Source organism: Diabrotica undecimpunctata, chromosome 8 (assembly GCF_040954645.1).
Source record: "Diabrotica undecimpunctata isolate CICGRU chromosome 8, icDiaUnde3, whole genome shotgun sequence".
NCBI lineage: Eukaryota > Metazoa > Arthropoda > Insecta > Coleoptera > Chrysomelidae > Diabrotica > Diabrotica undecimpunctata.
The window spans coordinates 116,529,095-116,547,490 of record NC_092810.1 but is presented as its reverse complement, the minus strand read 5'-3'; the positions used below and the strand labels follow the sequence as shown (position 1 = coordinate 116,547,490).

Genomic DNA, 18,396 nt, shown 5'->3' with positions numbered 1-18,396 from the left:
GAAAATGCATTTTCATACCGGTCTATAAGCCTTTTGCCCATGATTAGCAAAGTCTTTGAAAAAATGTAAGTAAAAAGGCTGAAAACGATAATAGACGAACATAAAGTAATTCCAGAACATCAATTCGGTTTCCGAGACAAACATGGAACCATAGAACAAGTGCATAGGCTAGTCAACCAAATAAACAAGGATCTAAACGCCAAAAGATACTGTTCTGCTGCTTTCCTTAACATATCTCAGGCTTTTGACTACAAATAAAATTAAAGAAGCTCATACACTATCCTCATTTCCAGCTCTTAAAATCCTACATAGAAAATAGACACTTCCTGGTGAAGCACGGTACCGAGCACACTAAGATTTATTTTGTTTACTCAGGCATCACACAAGGCAGCGCTCTCGACCCAATTCTATATTTTTTATACACAGCGGACATTACAACATCTAGTACAACTACTGTTTCAACGTATGCAGTTGACACTGCTATCCTGGCATCCCACACAGATCCATCAACAGCATCAGGAAATCTTCAATCAAACCTAAATAGAATTCAGCAATGGATGAAAGTATGGCGCATCAAATCTAATGGAACCAAGTTAATATATGTCATATTCACGCTACGTAGAGAAACATGCTCCACTGTATATATTGATAATTGTCTAATTCCTTAATCCGAGGACACTAAATATCTTGGCATGCACTTGGATCGCCGTCGAACTTGGAAAAAACATATTAACTATTTTTTAAATTGAGAAATTTGTATTGGGTAATTGAACGTAATTCAAAACTATCTTTGGATAAAAAAAATTTTACTCTACAAGTCTATCCTCAAGCCCATATAGACTTATGGGATTCAACTATAGGGCACTGCTAGCATCTTCAATGCAAACACCTTACAGAGATTCCAAAGCAAGTTGCTGCGTGACATAGTTAATGTGCCATACTATATATCCAACGAGGTGATTCAACACGACATCCCCCTAGAATCCGTGAAAGAAGCCGAAGAAACGTTTTAGTGCTAAATACTGTAAACGAGTGCTATAGTAAAATTCATTAACCGATGCAGGAAGATGTAAACATTACCACGTGTAGGCCTGCAACAGGGCCGCACTTGGGATTATGTTTTTGTTTAGTCAGAATATATATTTATTTTATAAAATACGAAATTTATATTTTAATTTTGCAAAATTGCTCGACAAAGAACCTTTAGTTGATATCCGATAATAGAAACCATTTATACAGGGCGAAAAACCCAAGAATTTATTTTTTTTGGCAACAATTTTATGTACAGAGTGCCTGCAAAAATATAAGTTTTATTTTTAATTTTTATTATACTTAGTTGTTTGTACAATTCTAAAAAGTTTCATAATAATAATAACAAAAAAAAATACTCATTACTCAATTATGTTGAAGTAATATATATATATATATATATATATATATATATATATATAATTATATATAATTATTAATATGTCGTGACTCATCACTGTTAAATTATCTAAATCTGAAAATTTTGGGAAATGCATATGTAGGTACTATAAATATGTCATCAGAACAAAACGTAAAGTCTATAAGCTTTTATCTTTTGAAGATATTCTCTTCGCCACATCACAATGTCGTCTCTATCTAGTAAAAGAGCGTTTCTTCCCCTACGTTTGTATTGAAAATTAAGTTTTTCAATATTTGGTAAAATGTGGTTTTCGAAAAATTTGGCAAATCAGGGTCATAGTTCACCTTCTTTAAAACCTTATCAACGGTGGGTATTTCGTTGCTCATAAAAAAATTATGAACCAGTCTTCTAATGGCAAAAAATAATTTTTGTCAAAATCATCAATTTTGTCAAACTTCTTTTTCCGGGTCAGACATACTTTTGGTCCAGCGAATTGATGATTCGTTTTGTATTCATTTATCACCGTAAATACACTTTTATCACAAACTCCAACTTTATTAGCCACTTTTTTCACAATATCTTCAACCACCAACCCGGGATTTTCTTGTCTTTCACATTTAAAATGATTTCTTTAACTTCAACGCTAAGAGGGCTTCTTTTACTTCGTTTTCGAGGAGGATTCCATGTATTCTCAACCAATTCATCAGCAGAATCATTTTTGGTTTCAATATCAGTTATTGAAATACGTGGTTATTGTTACAGTAATCACAATGACGTATAGATAGGGTCGTTATACAAAAAAAATATATACTTAAATAGTTTGAAATCGCACAATAAATAATTGCTAATTCAACATTAACATTATAAGTATAATTTATTGTCCTTTAACCATCAAGATGACTAAAAATATACTCACAAATCGATTCAAATTACAAAATTTCAATACCGAAATATAATACCTACTTAAATCGTGTCCGAACCTGTATGAGTTCCGACGACGTCGGCAGTAACGAAATAAAGATGGACATTTCGGTTAGTTTTTAAATATTTTTGAAGAACTGTTACTGCATGTATGCATAAAATATTCATTAATTTTATAAATCGGATTATTTTTTTACTTACTATGTATTCAGTGATAAAAATAATTTATATACTATGCAATAAACACTAATAGTTGAGAAAATAAAAAAATGAATAAAGTATCATAATTATACTGTTACTTATCGGAACGAGTACATCATTTGGAACATCTTTAACAATCATCTGTTAAATTTATCTTTGTTTATACGCCCTGCATCGCTTAATGAAAGTAGGTATAGTGCGTTTGCTCGACAACTAAATGTGCGGAACGTCTTTGAAGTGCGTAGACTAAAACGGCAATTTCCTTCCGACTTGTCCAAATGAACATGATAAGTATATTCAAACTAATAAAATTTTAGTTTTAAAATTGTAAAAAGGTTAGTCACTGGAGTAACTCTACATGTCTGCATTTTTTACCATACCAAATGCTTAATGCTCAATGGGCAGATTGTTGTACTCAATGGAGTTAATACAAAAAATTACTGTATTTTAAGGTATTTTGTTGTTGTTTTTATCGGGGTTATTACAAAATTATTCAATAAATCATTGAATTTATTTATGAAGTTAAAAAATATTTAAATTAGTGTTGTAATCTTTTTTAAGTGCTAGTGATTTAATCCCTTAAAATACTATTCTCCGTTCATAAATTGTTGAGAGCGCGAAATGTGCCTCAAACTCATAAAACGGTCGTAAATCATAGGCGTTCCTGAGGTGTTTATTCATTAAATAATAATATAATATTTTTTAATTCTGTTATATATATAATATTAATAATATTTTAATACTAATATATTTGGCAAAAAAAAACAATTAAAACTTTCACGGCTAATGTTATGTATTTATATTATATTAATAAAAATAACAATTTTGTAAATAAGAATACCTTATCTCTTTGGATATTTCAATATTAATCTTCGCGTTTAATCACTTTACTAGAAAACCTGGAATTCATATCCGAAGGTACTATTCGTTGCAAGGTAATTAGGATGGAATTCCCCAGTTTTTAATAATATAATGGGTATGCTTTGGCCACGTGCCTCGTTTGTTCAGTTTATATTCGAAACTTAACTTAAAAGGGTGAAGTTATTACGAACAAAAACAATTTTTTTGTTTAGTACGTTTTTGATCGCATGTAATTTACGTCTCGTCGGTGTGTCTGCGTCTACGGCAGTGATTAGCGTCTCGAATATTTCTTTTGCGAATTATATGCAGTGCGTAAGTGACTTTTTATTCCATATACCTACGAACATATACGTACCTTTCGCTCGTGCTCGTTTTGTTGGATTATTTATGATGGCTTCATCATCAACATCATCAAGTTTTACACCGGTACTGTTGCGTACAGTCAGTAAGTCTGTCTATTCACCAAGAGAGAAGACTATTGTCCTGAATGTTCACGATGCTCTGGTTTCTCAGAATCCCACAAACACTGTTCGCCACATAGTCGAAAGTTGTGCCAACATGACTGGCGTAGGAGAGTCAACTATATATAGGTTCCTATCAGAAAGAAAAAATCACGGTATAGCTAACTCAAACACAAACGAAAACTTAAAGAGAGGGAAAAAGCCTATTGAAATTGATTAATTTGCCAAAAAATGGTATTCGAAGGAAAATTCATGAATTTTTTTTCAAAAAAGAAATACCAAACCTAAACAAAATTTTACAAGAAATTAGAGACGACCCGGATTTGCCTCATATCGGACGAACTAAATTGTGGCAAGTCTTAAAAGAATTAAATTTCCGGTGGGAGAAATCAGACCGAAAATCACTTTTGATTGACCGGGAGGAGATAATATGTTGGAGAAGAAATTATCTAAGATCCATACGAAAATTCCGGGCTGAAGGAAGGCCCATCTTCTACCAGGATGAAACGTGGGTAAACTCAGGTCATACTCTAAACAAAATTTGGTCAGATAAAAATATATTAAGCTCCAGGCAAGCCTTTATGGAAGGTTGGTCTACTGGTATCTCCCCACCTTCTGGTAAAGGCAGTAGATTAATAATTTCTCACATTGGCAGTGAAAAAGGATTTGTTAAGCATGGTTTGTTGGAATTTCATTTCAAAAGCACAAAAGACTATCACGAGGAGATGACAGCTGATGTTTTCGAAGAGTATTTTGAGCAGATGATTGAACACATACCCCCAAATTCAATTATAGTATTAGATAATGCACCTTATCATTCACGACTAGTAGAAAGACTTCCAACGACTGCGTGGAAGAAACAGGATATTCTTGACTGGCTGCGGAATAAGTATCTGCCTTACGAAGATGGAATGGTAAAAGCAGAACTTCTAAAAATTGCCCGGCAACACAAATCTAAGTTCAAAGAATACGTAGTTGACAAAATGGCGGAAAGGCGAAACATTACAGTCCTTAGACTTCCACTCTACTACTGCGAAATAAATCCAATTGAACTCATTGGGCACAAATGAAAAGTTATGTGGCTAGAAAAAATACGTTATATAAAATACAAGCTGTACGTGAATTGTTATACGAGTCTTTACAACATATTACAGAACAAAACTGGAAAGATGCAGTAAGGCATGTAATAGAAGAAGAACAAAAAATGTGGGATCTTGATAACATAATTGATGCTACCGTAGAGACACAACCGCTAATTATTAACCCTCAAGATGACTCGGATTCCGAAGTTGATCCTATTTATTTTGAATTTGAATAGTTTTCTAATCGTAATTATCGGTAAGTAATAATAGTTGTAATCGTAGGGTATTAAAGGGGAAAGGCGCAAAATATCGCCTGTCAAAATGTTCAATGTGTTTTAAATATATCCATTTTTTTTCAAATCCTGAGAAAACTAAACAGCATTTTTGAAAAATTTAAAGGCAGAATGAAATATTTTTTTGGATAAATAAAAAGTTTCTTTTGCATGCAATATTTTCAATTAAAAATTATACTATATTTTCTCTTTTATTTTCACCCCTGTTACATAACATATTAAAATAACCATTGTAGAAGTTTTCTGGGACTTTCTGCCCTGAGTAATAATGTAATCTTTCATTCTGCGTTTAAATTTTTCAAAAATATTTATTAGTTTTCTCCGGATTCGAAAATAATGGATACATTTAAAACATATTGGAAATTTTGCCAGGCGACATTTGGCGCCTTTTTCCTTAATTAAATAAATGTATCTTTTACAAATGGCAAGAAACTTTTTATTTTTGAATAAAATAAATAAGTTTTATTAAAAAATACAATTTACATAAGTACAATTTAAAAAATATATTTATTTAGTTCAAATAAATGTTTCAATCATATACTCTACGACACTGGTCGTTCATCTCTAACCATTCAAAATACCCCCGTAATAGGATTATAAGGTATTGTATTCCTTCAGATATACGGTGGGTTAGTCGAAAACGTCTTAAACCGTCAGTTTTAGGTTGGTTTTTACTATTATATCGTATTACCTATCCTCTCTGTATTTCAGTTTTCTAATTAGGGTTAAACTTGTAGTGAGCTATCAACAAATTGTGAACTGACTGTAAGTATATTCGTTTTCTCGTAGTTTAAATAGTTAGTAATAGTTTTGTTGTCATTACTAAGAAATTCAGTAATATTGGATATCTTCAACACATGTTTACTAGCCGTTATATGTCCAGATCTAAAAAATAAACTCAAAAACTATTACAATATTCAAAAAACATTTTTTTAAACACTCATTGTGACAATTTGATAAAAATTTTTTCACAGAATGTTATATTACAACTTAAAATACGAGAAAACGAATATCTTAAATATTTAACACTGGCAACAGAAAAATGAATAAAATATTAATTTAAATATTTTTTAACTTCGTAGATAAATTCAATAATTTATTGATTTATTTTGAAATAATTCTGATAAAAACAACAAAATACATTGAAAAACAGTAAAAAAATAATTAAAAATAATAAGTTTTAATTATACAATAACATAACTTTAAAATATGAACATTTATAAAAACCAATATGTATTTCCAACTGTTTATGAGACAAATAAACACAAATTAGAAATGCTTAGAAAGATTTTTAAAAGCCCCGCCCATTGTGACGTCAGACTTAGGCAGTCCATATCTCGTAATCGTTTCAAGACCATGTTAAGATTTATAAGATTTGACAACGAAAATACCAGTGCATTACCGAAAAAAATCAATAAGGCTACACCTATATGAGATTTTTGGATAATACTGAATAACAATTTACTTATATAGACTTATATAGTCCGAAACATGGACTTTCGGAATCACAAGTATGAGACGTATAGAAGCCTTTGAGATGAATGTTTTTCGAAGGATCTCTTGGACAGAGCACGTGACCAACAACGAGGTGCTAAGAAGAATGGGACTGAGATTGAACTCTTAAATATTGTAAAAATCAGAGAAACGAGTTATCTAGGACATATTTACAGAGGAGAAAAATACAACTTCCTACGACTGAGAATGGAAGGGAAAGTGGAAGGAAGAAGAGGTCCAGAAAGAAGGAAATGCTCCTGGCTGAAAAATGTAAGAGACTGGACAGGCATGGACACATATTCTATACTAAGAATAGCTCAAGATAGAGAGCAATTTGCTGTAGTTATAGTCAACCTTTAGTAATGGAGAGGGCACCTTAACCCTGTATCTGGCAAAAGTGTTTCAAAATATATAAAAAAAATATGTAATTTGGTTTATGGTGTCAGTTTGGCACCACAAACGATAAGCAATAAAAATAAAACTCATAAAACTAAAAGAAAGTGACTTTTGAATTTGTAGCTAAAAAGCTACATTGTCAGTTTGAGGTACAGTCTTTTATAGCAAAGGTGTGGTGTAAGGTAAAAATAAGATTATTAAATATTTTATAATTAAAAGTGAAACTGGAACAAACCATGAAGTGGAGATATCCAGGAGTGGCTAGTATACCTGTTGAATACAAAGCACGTGGTGTTCGTGTGTAGTAAGGTATAAAAAAGTGCTTATTACAAGCTTAAATTTTTATTTTAAGAAGATATTTTCGGAATTAAATCATTCCATCATCAGTTAAATAAAAAGTTGTTAAAAAACATTGTATGGCCACTTAAGAAACTTTCGAAGGATTTTTATTTTAAGAAGATCTTTTCGGAATTAAATCATTCCATCATCAGTTAAATAAAAAGTTGTTAAAAAACATTGTATGGCCACTTAAGAAACTTTCGAAGGACATCCGTATTAAAATATAATCCTCATGGTATGAGTATTATATTGTTTTTTAAAAATGTTTTTTAACAACTTTTTATTTAACTGATGATGGAATGATTTAATTCCGAAAAGATCTTCTTAAAATAAAAATTTAAGCTTGTAATAAGCACTTTTTTTATACCTTAATACACACGAACACCACGTGCTTTGTAAATATTTTATGTTTATTTAGGATAAAAAATTAACAATCAAAACATGTAAAATGAAATTATGTTAGAAGAATATAGGAAATGCTGCCAAAAATATTAGAACTGAACCATGAGTAACCAAAACGTTTATGCTTCATTGTGAAAAATATAAAAACAATTTTTACTTTTAGTCAAACATAGTCGTATGTCGCATTTACTGCATGCTATACCAGTAAATCCAGATTTATAATATCTACACCTACCCTTAGTGATATGTTTGGGCCAATGAGCAACTGAATCCTGTGTAGTGGCTTTATCTGGTCTTGGTGCAGAGGAGATTGAATTTTATTTTTAGGCTTCAGGGAAGGTCTACCTCTTTTACTTTCTTTTCCTATGCGTGAGAGAGAACGTGCTAGCTCTAGTCTAAATGCTTTCAAAGGTATAAGTTTTTCTTTCAGAGCAGTGCAGTGATTTTTATAGAGAATCCATGCATTAATGACACATATGTCCAATATCCAAGTCAGAATGGGAAAATACCATCTCTTGGATCTACTTGGACTTCTATACAATCCAAGTAAAGAGTTTGCCTTATTAACCCCTCCCATGTGCTTGTTATATTGGGTAATTAGAGAGGGACAGGGTACATTTACTTTTCTTTTCTCAGTTTTACAGAATCTTTGTACATAAGTTAGTGGTTGAATCCCACAAAAAGTACTTGCTAAAAGTACACATTTATTGTCACTCCATTTAGTAACAATAATTCCCTTTTTGGTATCAGACTTATACATATATGATCCTCTGCCACGTTTCGTCATTATCTTGTCGCTTTCCATTATACATCCCCTGATTCTGTTTTGCCTAATTATTCCCAAACTTAGTATATCATATTTTTCCTTCGGATAAATAAAAAGCTCCAGACCGGAAAACCAGTTGTCGCAAAAAATTACTGAATTTAAGGGATCAGAAATGGTCTTGCTCAAACTTATAACAACGCTAGCACCTACACCAAAAGAAGTTTTTTCTTCAGTAAGCGCGTTTGGAGTATTGTACAACTCAGAAAATGTGAAAGCTCCTTGGTATGCAATAAAATCGTCTATGTAGTCAGACACGCCAGCTCGAACAAACATTTTGTATCCCCATTTATGAGGCTTATTTTGAATATATTTCCTGAGATTCCCTAAACGAGTACTTTTATATGCGATAATAGTTTCGTCTTTATGGAATACTGATTACTGGCAATTTAATCTGACTGCATCCAAAAGTGGTCTGATTTTAAAATACCGATCTTTGGTTACGTCTGTAACTTGGCTGTTGTCATTGCAGTGTATAAATCTTCAGAGAAGTTGAAATTGTTTTAGTGGCATAATATCCTCAATTTGGGATATTCTAAAGAATGTAGCCCTAAAGTCTTCTACTGCAGGTAAATTTATTACTCCCATCAATAATAAAATGGATAAGAAATCTGTTATTTCACGGGGCGAAGAGTTGATGGATTTTCCTGTTACGTGTGTACTGTACAAATTAGACTGGTATAAGATATTTTCAATAACATTAAGCGAAAACAACTTGGTAAAGTACTCCAAAGGCATAGCTACCTCTCCACCGAAAAATCGATCTGGATCAAAAATGGAAGTAGTTGAAATATCATCTTCTGTCCAATTGAAATGGGTAGGATCTCTTTTTGCTTTTTTTCTTGGTACAACTTTCTCTTCTTCGTTTGCTCCTTCCTCACCAGCTTCTCTATCTTCATCTATTTCTTGTATAACCATATTGTTTTGACCTGTTTCATCACCAGAGTATTCGAAAATATTTTCGTCTTGCAAATAATTTTCTTCAGAATTAGATAAATCCGAAATATCTGAAATATTTGGATCTATCGAAGTTATTGCAAGTGTGTTTTTCTATTTCTTTTTCTCTTTGCTTTTTTTCTTGGTACAACATCCTCTTCTTCGTTTGTTCCTTCCTCATCAGCTTTTATATCTTCATCTATTTCTTGTATAACCATATTGTTTGGACCTGTTTCATCATCAGAGTTTTCGAAAATATTTTCTTCTTGCAAATAATTATCTTCCGTATCAGATAAATCGGAAATATCTGAAATATTTGGATCTACCCGAGTTATTGCAAGCGTTTTTTTCTTCCCATAAAAACAGGCAGCCCTGATTGGCTTAAAATCTATAACAAAAAATTATTTTCTTTGTAAAATCTGCAACAAAAAAAACTTGCTATAAACCGGCAATGTTGCTTTTTACCTACATAGTTTTTTTAATGCAAATTTTACGGTTATATAGGTCTTTTATTACTGTAAATATTTAAAAGACTAAAGTATTGATCCTTTATATTTAACGCAAAGATAAAATATTGTACACAAAAAGGTTTTTGCTTACCTTTTTGATGCAATATTTATTCACGTTCAAGCAGCATGTACGCGCACAGCTGTTCACTTTCGGCCATATTGAAATAAAATTTTTAAAACCTTGTAATAGATGGTGCTGCCAGCCTTAACACTAATAAAAGACGTTGTAGTTTAAACGCTACATTTCTAGATAGGGTATGTAAAGCACTAGGCTATTGAAATTATCGTTCAAAGTTGATGTAGCCAAAAAGCTACAGGACCGGATACAGGGTTAAGAAGAAGAAACTCGCTAATTATGGGATCAAGGTATTTTGATATTGTGATGCATTAGACACTTATCACGTACAAGGTCACCTTTATACTGGAAAAACAGCAGATGGTTCCGGACAATTTAACGTTGGAAAACGCGAAGGAACAGTTTTTGGATTTCATAAAGGTTTTTGGCGGAATTTTACCACAGACAATTTTTTTACCAGTTTTGAACTCATTAAAGCATTAAATTTATGGCACATGATCTTAGTAAACACAGTCAAAAAAAATAAGAGATTTCTACTAACCAGTATGCAAGCAAATAAGGAAAGAGCTTTTTTACACGAATTTTGCATACAATCGTGATGCTACTGTATGCTCTTATGTGCCAAATTAAAACAAAGCAGTAGTGTTACTCTCGTCCATCTATATGACATGACAAGTAGAACACAGTAAAGTAGCGAAGCTGGAAATAATTCAGTATTACGATAAAACCAAAGGGGGGTTGGTACTATAGACAAAATGCTGGGTTAGTATACGGTCAAGCGTCAAACATTGAATTGACCCTTAACCTCTTTTTATAATATGATTAACGTCACTGGCTTAGCATCCTGCATTTTATATCAAGAGTACAATCCATTACAAAAAACAAAGAACCAACGTAGGAAATTTTTAACGGATGATCTTTGTTTACCTTCAGTTTAATCTTAAAGTAAAAACGGGATGATAATGAATCTTTTTCTTCGTAGTGTTGCAGAAATGGTACTTGGTCGAAACATAATATTTGCTGTAGTTACTCCTCCAAGTATCTCACAGTACTCGTGAATCTCCTCCAGTAACCGAAAGTTGTCATGTTTGTCGAAACGAACGAAAAAAAATAGCGTAAAACGAGAAAACGTTGTGCAGTATGTTTTCTATGTGTGTATAACGAACACTCCTTGTCTAAAACAACATGTAAGTATTTGCAAAAATCCACACTAACATTCATTTTTGTATTTTGATTCAAATCTACACTAAAATTCATTTTTTATTTTGATTCAAATAAACTATCCTTTACATACAATATATATTGTTTCTTTAAAAAATTTATTTAAAATAATGTTCAATGTTTAGGGAATAGAAAAAATTTAAGCCTCCTTCTAGAGGCTTAAATTTTTTATAAATAATTGAACTGAATAAAGATTTTTGTTACAGTTGGCTCACACAATCTATTGAATGTAGAGATGTCACAAACGTTTAAGTCTCTACATTAGAATCTTATTAAATCCTTGTATGATAGAGCCAAAATTGCTTGTTCAATCTAAAATTTGTTCTTAGGAAGAAAAATTTGTTAACATCTGTTTTATTAAAAAAGTGATTATTGTTTGTTGTTTATATATAAGGAATTTTAAAAAATAGACATAATGGAACAGAACAATTTTAAACGGGATTCTATAACATTCACAAGACAAGATAAGAGGAAAACAACAATGCCATACATGAAAGATAGATAGATAAATAGATAGATTATTTGACTGTAAGTTACAACAAGGTTTACAGCAAGTCAAAACTAAAATTATAAATATAAATCATTACAAAAAAATGAAAATAATACATTAAAAATATTTAAAAAATTAAAATACATATAAACCGTACAATATGGACATCATAATATAATTAAAATAATATTAAATTTGGTTATGTTGCAGCTTGGGCATTCAAAGATATATTCACCTAATGTATAAGGACACATGGTCACTAGGTACTCTTTGGCTTGGTTTTTAAAAGCTGTAGTTGAATGAATGTCTTTAAATTTTTGAGGAAGTTGATTATACAGTAGTAAACCAGAGACAGTAGATGACTTCCTAATTATTTCTAAATGTCGATAGGGTACTACAAACTGTCTCTTATTTCTTGTGTTGTGTAAGTGAATATCACTGGTACATAAAAAAGTTGTTTTATTTTTATGAATTAGTATCAATAATTCTAAAATGTAAATTCCATACACTGTTAATATATTTAAATCTCTAAATAGGTTTTTACAAGACCAACCATACGGAACACCTGCAATACATATGACAATACGCTTTTGGGCCTTAAAAACGTCCTTTATACTAGAAGAGCCACCCCAGACAGTTATACCGTAACTCATTGTCGATTGTACCTCAGCAAAATAAAAAAGACGAGGTTGTTGCAGACTAAGTATTCTACCCAAATTTCTCAATTGATAACATTTAGAATTAAGTTTTTTACATACATTCCAACAATTAGTCTTAAAAGATAAATGAAAGTCGAAAGTCACTCCTTAAAACTTCACATCACTACAACTCAAAATACCCTCACCATTGATGGAAATACTTAAATCAGGTTTAGTAGAATTTGAACGAGAGAATAAATGATAAAAATTTAGTTTTGTGAACATTGAACAGGAGCGACTGATTACTGGACCAATCAGAGAAAGTATTCAGTGAGTTTGTTATTTTATCTTGTAAAAAATTTGTTTTTATCGCGATATAGCATTGTTGAGTCATCAGCATAAACTGATACAAATGCATCAGACATACATTACATATGGTAGTTCATTAATATACAAAATAAATAATATCGGACCCAATATGGAGCCTTGTGGTACCCCATTCTTATTAACAATCGGATTAGACATAGAAATCTTAAAGTTATTTTTCACTCTAACTATTTGGTGCCGGTCTTTCAGATAGGAACCAAACCAACTATGGGCAACTCCCCTAATACCATATCTGTAAAATCTATCGAGGAGTACATCGTGTTGCACACAATCAAAAGCACGACTGAGGTCACAAAAAATGGCAGTTGGATTTTCACTGTTTTCAATAGAGATTAAGACTTCCTCATAGAAACTGTTAATGGCTGTGGAAGTAGAAAATTTGTTTCGAAATGCGTCTTGATGCTTTGTGATAATTTGGTTGATATCTTAAAATAATAAAAGTTGTTTTAGCATTGCATATTCAATAATCTTATATATCACAGATCTTCTTTTTCTTAAAGTTCCATCTCCTATCGAAGGTTGGATATCATAACGGCTATGGTCACTTTGTTGGCAGCTGCTCTGAAAAGTTGTAGTGAACTACAGTTAAACCATTCTCTAAGGTTCTTCAGCCAGGAGATGCGTCTTCTTCCTATGCAGTTCATAATTTCTAACTCCTTATTTAGACGTCGTAGTACCTCAGCATTGGTAATCCTTTGAACATACTGAATTTTTAATATTCTTCTGTAACACCACATTTCGAACGCTTCTATTTTCCTTATGTGTTGTTTCTTCAATGTCCAAGCTTCCATTCCGTATAGTAAGATAGAAAATATGTAACATCTTAGAGCCCTCAATCTGAGATGCAACTGAAGGTCTCTGTTGGTAAGCATTGTCTTCATTTTCACAAATGCTTGCCTTGCAGTTTCAATTCGGACTTTGATTTCTCTGCTTGATATCACAGATGGAACAGACAATGGTCGAAAATTTGACATTAATTCTGGATCACCTTGTTTTTATTAAGGATTATCGTACGAACTTAAAAAAATAGCAAATAAATTAAACAGTTCAACAACACTCAAAACAACAAACACATGTGATCTATTTGATCTAAAAAGAAAACTTACAACGAACAAGAAAGAACAAAGAATTTTATTTATAAAATACCTTGTAAATGCGATCAGTTTTACTTAGGTGAAACATCAAAGCCATTAAATATTAGAATAAGTAAACATCAAACTAAATGTAAAGCCAAATACTTACCATGTCGATATAGTATCATGTGTTTTTTCCTCATGACTTTTCATGGGATCACTAACTGGAGAATTTTGCTGCCGTAATTGCATATATGATTTTTCTGACGAGTATTTATATTAAATTAATGTTGAGTTGACAGATAAAATTAATTATTATTAGAAGAATTTTTTATTACCAAGTTAAAAAAACAAAATTTATTTAATTTGACAACGATTTCCGAAGTAAAAATCGAAACGGCAGATTAAGCTTACTTTAAAGTAAAATTATGGTAATATTCATCAGATTTTCACTTTTTTTGAAAAATGAAAAAAAAAACAAATTTGCGGTAAAAAAATATTGTATAAATTTAAGTTTGTGATTCGCCGTGGAATTCTGTTAATTTATTATTTAATATTGAAGAAAATCTCTATTGTTTAATTTAGACACTTTATATCTAGTATAAGTATAAGTTATACAAGAAAGTATTTGTTTATAAGAAAGTTTAGTTTATAAGAAAGTATTTGATACAAAAAAAACTTTACTTGTGTAAAATTTATCACTTAAATGTGATATAAAGTGGAGTTTTTTGTGTCAATTATTATTTTATACCTTGTTCGTCCGCGTTATCCAATAATGAACTATTTTCACTAACACTATTACCTTCAACGTCAAGACTTTCTCCGAAGTAAATTTTTATTGAATGTGAAAAACTGAAATACAGTTTTAGTATATATAATCTCTGAAAAAGTGTTAAAATAAATATTTTAAATAAAATATGGAAACGTGAAATTATTATCAATGAATTGTTGGCACGTTATTGTCGCCAGTGTCGTCCAATTGTTCTTTGTAGGGTAAACTGTCCTACAGTAAACCACCTTTTGTATAGATGTAATATTTCAGTTTATGTTAAATGTAATATTTCAGAAAACTCATGAAACAGAAAGATAACATATTAATTCTTTATCTGTAATATGATTTTACCACTTATTATTTTTACTACAGTTATTTTTGTGTATATAAGATACTATTTACATAATAGCCTGAATGGTTCACTGTGCACTACGTTGTGGACGCAGTGAACCACTAGCCAGTACACAGTGAATCATATACCTAAATAAAACAAATATATAAACAAAAATATGTTTTTCGTAAATTTATAAACAATTTGTAATATTTTTCGATGATAAACATATTATTCTTCTTCTTTTGTTTTTTATGGCTTCGCTGCGAGGCGATTCGCCAGCACTATTTGTTGGCGATGTAATCTGGTTCTAAACCTTATCAACGCCTCTGACACTTGCGTAAGGTGGTAGTAGTTTTTTCTGAATTTTTTAATTTGAGGTTAAGTAGTTATAAACACATATTGTAAACAAATGGTTATGGAAGGGTTACATATTAAACAATGAACAGGACGTCACAAAGGAGAAACTTAGAAGGCAAAAACATTGAATTAAATTTGAGCATCGTAAATTACAAATTAATTTTATTCTAGTCAAGAAACCGTAAGATTTCACTGACTGAATATTTATTAGGGGATAATAAAATTGTGTCTATTGAGATTGGTGTTTGGAATTTGATTAAAATAAAAATTCTCCACTTCTCTGTATTCACATGCCGGACTGTCTATTATTTTAATTTAAAAAAAAGTTTAGTTAAGCAATTACCTGTTCTCATTCTTATTATTGTGGTGATATGTCTTCTGTTTTTAAATGTTAGGGTTGAGAACCATGCCTTAACGGAGAAACAGGTTCTCGTATATATAGCTGTCGATCATCACCCAGCGCTTATCGACTAATATCTCTAACATGTACCATCTGCAAAATCTTTGAAAAAATGATCAATAAACGTCTTACGTGGTTTTTTAACAAATATAATATAATTCCAAAAGAACAGTCAGGGTTTCGACGTAATCGCTCTACTCAAGACAATCTAATACTTCTCCAAAGTCATATTTCCGATGCCTTCAACAGGAGACAAGAAGTCATTGCAGCAGTGTTTGATATTGAAGGTGCATTTGATACAATTAGCAGGCAATCTATACTGAAGAAACTTTCTCATTATAACATTAAGGGTAACATATTTAATTTTATACAAAATTTCTTAACTTCACGAACATTTAGAGTCTCTGTCAATGGCATTTTTTCATCACTACATCATCAAACTGACGGCGTACCACAAGGTTCAATATTAAGCCCCACTCTGTTTAACCTAGCAATAAGCGACTTGTGCTCTGATATAATATCCCCTATTAGGCATGTCCTATACGCAGATGACCTGATAATTTACTGCCACGGACGATCTATCTCTACAACTTCCAAGCTTATTCAATCCGCAGTAGATATACTAGTAAAAAAAATAAGCTCCATAGGCCTGTCTTTATCATATACAAAATTAAAAATAATAAAATTTAGTAGACTATCACCCTTCCAATCCCCTTATATTATGATTGAGAGAGCGAATCTTCCAGTAATCAAGGAATGCAAAATTCTCGGTGTAACGTTTGATTCACGACTCACCTGGAAACAACATATTCTAGAAATAAAAGGTGAAGCAAACAAAAGGCTTAACATTATCAAAACTCTTTCAAACTATCTTTGGGGCGCAGATGAAAACTCCCTGCTTAAGATATATAGGTCTATCATTCGTTCCAAACTGGATTATGGTTGTTACATATATATCTCTGCCTCTAAAACACACCTTAACCTTTTAAATTCGATACATCACACAGCCTTACGAATTTGTTTAGGGGCCTTTCGATCTAGCCCCGTAGAAAGTCTATATTGCGAAGCCAATGAGCCCCCACTTTGGATTAGACGTGAACAATTATTACTTTCCTATGCTGCCTCCGTTTCATCCAATACCTCCAATCCAGTTTATCTTCTTCTTACTTCATCAACTAACAACCAGCATTACTATTCTAAATCATCATCAATAAAACCCATTCCACTAATTTTAACACAATTACTTAATAACATCTCTCTATCACAAACAATCCCACGACCCCTACCTCCATATCCTCCTTGGTCTATAATCACCCCTCAGTTTAACACATCTCTTACAAGATTCGATAAACTTACAACACCCAGGGAACTCATTAAAAAGTCTTTTAAAGAAATTATATTTACAAATAAATACGACATAGTACTTTACACTGATGCCTCAAAGAATGATACAGGAGTAGGCTGTTCTATTACCATGTCAGATAACCTTATCACATCATCTTGTATCCCCTCGTTTTGTAGCGTTTTCACTGGCGAACTATTTAGCATATTTCAGGCTTTCAAATCCATTTCTTTACCTGATAAACAAGTTGCAATATGCACAGACTCACAAGCCTCAATACAATCTATCCAAAATATATTCACTGATCATCCTATTGTCCAAAAGATCCTTGATCGTTACCAACTACTCGCTTCCCAAAAAATAACAGTTACATTAATCTGGCTACCATCCCATATTGGTATCACAGGCAACGAACTTGCAGACAGCCATGCAAAACTTGCCTCAACATCATCTGATAATACGGTTAATATACAAATTAGTAAAGATTTAAAATCTCACATTAAGAAACGAGCAAGAACCCGATGGCAACAACACTGGGACACCAATAACTCAGCATTACATCATATCCAACAGTTAGTCGATAGCCCCCTTGATTTGATCTCTGCCAGTATGTCCAGACGAGATGCTATTGTAACACGAAGACTTCGAATAGGACATACAAGATTAACATTATATTAAATTAAATAAAATATCTGTCGAAGAAATAGAGCCTCCAAATTAAATGGCGAAATAATAAACGTCATTCCAGTAGAAGTATAAAAGATCAGAAAGTATAAACTAGTTCAATTGTATGGATTATAGTTTTAGAAATATTTTAAAGTCAAAGTTAGAAACATAATATATTTTAACTTGCACTCTAACCTATTATATTAGTAAAAGTACTGCACTGGTAAATAAAACTAGTTTTTCAATATTAGTATAAATGATCATTTTTTCTTCATTTTAGCATAAATCTAAAAATTTGTATAAACATATTATGTTTAACGTATACAATACTTAACACTTTACCGTTGTGTGACATCGGTAGACTATAATTATTATTACAGACAATAGTCGTTATCTATTCTATATATTATACAGGGTGGGAAATTTTTTAAGTAATAATAGGAGACGCCATTTGTAAAATTTTTTGGTAATTATGTATCGCTCAAACTGTTAAGGTTTCCGAAATAAAGTTAGATTTGTCAATATTCGAAAA

The 18,396-nt window shown here is 31.6% G+C and overlaps 1 protein-coding gene across 3 annotated transcripts in view; it reads right to left on the bottom strand.

Moving 5' to 3' along the window:
• LOC140447888 (cytochrome P450 6j1-like) overlaps nt 1–14,864 on the bottom strand; it is a 54,367-nt gene extending 39,503 nt beyond the window's left edge. Inside the window, exon 1 of one of the 3 annotated variants that reach the window (XM_072540806.1) lies at nt 14,796–14,864. The gene's annotated coding sequence lies outside the window, so the exon portion shown is untranslated. Of the gene's footprint in view, nt 1–14,677 lie in introns of all 3 variants that reach the window. The other 2 variants (XM_072540804.1, XM_072540805.1) reach the window with 2 other exon arrangements.
• Nucleotides 14,865–18,396: the final 3,532 nt, after the last annotated feature.